We start from the raw sequence: 2,384 nt of genomic DNA, 5'->3' as shown, positions 1-2,384 counted from the left end.
GGTTCCGGTTGCCATAGAAGAGGGGAGCACTTGCATATCTTGCCTGTTGTTCTTTAACTTACCCGTCAATTACACAACCACTCCTTGGACCCAGGTAGTTGTGGAGGCTGGTACCCCACAGCTGTGTGAGTCTGAAGAGGGACTTATGGACTAGTATTAGACTTACGGAACTGAATTGGATTGGGCTGGGATGTTTTCCTGATCTATAACTACTTCTTAATATAAAGTTTTCCTTACAACATACATGAGTGTCACTGGATTTGTTTCTCTAGTCAACCTGGCCTAACACACCCATGAAGATACCCTTTAAGTTTCTTACATTGCCTTTTGTCACTTTGATCTCATATGGATAGATCTACATAGTAAGACTACACTGCTCAACACAGACATTCATTTCTAGCTAAGCTAGTGATGTTTGATGCTAAGATTTCAGGGACATTTCTGATTTGGGTTCTCTCAGAGTAATAGTTTCAGGGGTTTATCCAGCTCCCACTGCTCCAGAAAGACTGGATTCTATGAGCGTCTGAAATTCTGTGCTACTTTTACCCTTTTGATCAGGACTCATATCAAATCATGAAACATTCAGGAATGGTATCCAGGCACCATCCACTTCTGGTTTCATGGCAAAAGAGACAGTTGTTCATGAAGGCAATCAGATAATCATTCCATTTCTTCTTTCTATTCCTGACTGTAATCATTTCTTTTGGAAGAATACCAGACTAGATCTAACTCTCTCAAAATCCTATTCTGCTCTGTCCCCCACCGCCATCTCCCATCACCACTCTTCCCTTGAATAAATTTCTTAACGTTCCTGGGTTATACAATATGCTGCAACATCACTTAGAAACTCACAAAACTTTGAGGAAATGTTTCAAGTGATAGTGGAGGCTGTTTAGTCCTTAATCTGAAGGTCAGACAGAGGTGAGCCAGATGTAGGGCCCAGAGTCAGAAGTCAACTGTGTCCAAAACGTCACAGCAGGTTGTCTTGCTTCTACCTAAGCTCAGTCAGGAAAAAGAAATACGGCTCCAGGTGAGGTCAAGTAGGTTAGAACTGTATGGCGGTACCAGTGCATACACCCCATCCAGGGAAAACAAGGAGGGTGTGGCGATTAGATTTTATGTCAATTTGCATCCAACCTCTCAATCAGGTCACAGAGTGAGGAAGCCTCCAAGGGGGCGTGGGTTTTTTATAAGGCAGACTGTAAGAAATTCTCTCTGGCCTCTCTCCCTCCCCGCTCACTTGCAGTGTATGTCTGGATCTAGGGCCCTTGACCCAGCCAGCCAACCTGGGAGCTGTTGGGGCCTTGCCACTTTCCTGCCAACCTCGGATCCACAGACTTGGCGCTTACTGGCCGATGCTCTCCCTGCTTCCTGCTTTACCTTTCTGCATCATCAGCCTGCAGCTATGAGTCTGAAGAGCTATGGACCCTCTGAAGAGCAGCCACCAGTCAAGCATGTTTGACATCTCTGTCTGAAGTGGGGAAGTCTGGCACCAGAGGCAGTAAAGGCTGAGGCAAAGAGACAATGAGATAGATGAGAGGGGCAATGCCAAGACTCTGAGACTGTAAGGCAGAACACTGGGCTGGCTTCCTGGCCCACAGAGGCCAGAGGCCATGTGGCTGATAGGGTAGACAGGACAGAGACTCAGTTCCTGGTTGAAGAGAGCTGTTGCTGTGGAACAATGACTGTATTGGACAATGTTTATTGCTCCTAACGTGTGGCAATCTGTTAAATTCTCTAATAAAACCAAACTAAACTCACTGTCATCGAGTTGATTCTCATAGCAACACTATGGGTCAGGGTAGAATTGCCCCTGTAGGTTTCTAAGACTGTAACTCTACAAGAGTAGTAAGCCTCATCTTTCTCCCTTGGAGCATCTGACGGTTTCAAACTCCTAACCTTGCAGTTAGCAGCCAAATGTATAACCATTATGTCACCAGGGCACCTAACTTCCTTAATAAGCTCCCATATTTATAAGTTTTGTCTGTGAGTTCTGTGTGGCCACTGCAATGAATTATCTAAGCCAGCACAAGAGTAGAATGTTGTGGGATGAATGAGTACCTAGCGTGTACCCACTATGCACCGATAGTTTGCTGAAGATTCAAAAAGGCAATCTCTGCTCCATGCATAGATTAAGAGGAATCAGCTTATGTTGAAATAATTGGTAATAACACAGAGCAAAATTTACACATCATTTTCTTTTCTTATGCCTGTTAAATGTCTTTCTTTCACAAAATATACATACATATACATGTATACTGTGCTAAACTGGGTAAATTAGAGAAACAAATCCACAGAAACTCATATATATATAAAATATATGAGAGTTTTCTATAAAGGGTAAGTGTACATTAAGAAACTATCCCAACACAGCGCTGCCCAAG

The sequence above is a fragment of the Echinops telfairi genome, unplaced genomic scaffold (assembly GCF_000313985.2).
Source record: "Echinops telfairi isolate 266 unplaced genomic scaffold, ASM31398v2 ScPeMD7_7469;HRSCAF=8507_1, whole genome shotgun sequence".
Taxonomy (NCBI): Eukaryota; Metazoa; Chordata; class Mammalia; order Afrosoricida; family Tenrecidae; genus Echinops; species Echinops telfairi.
Note: the sequence above shows the minus strand (reverse complement) of the source record.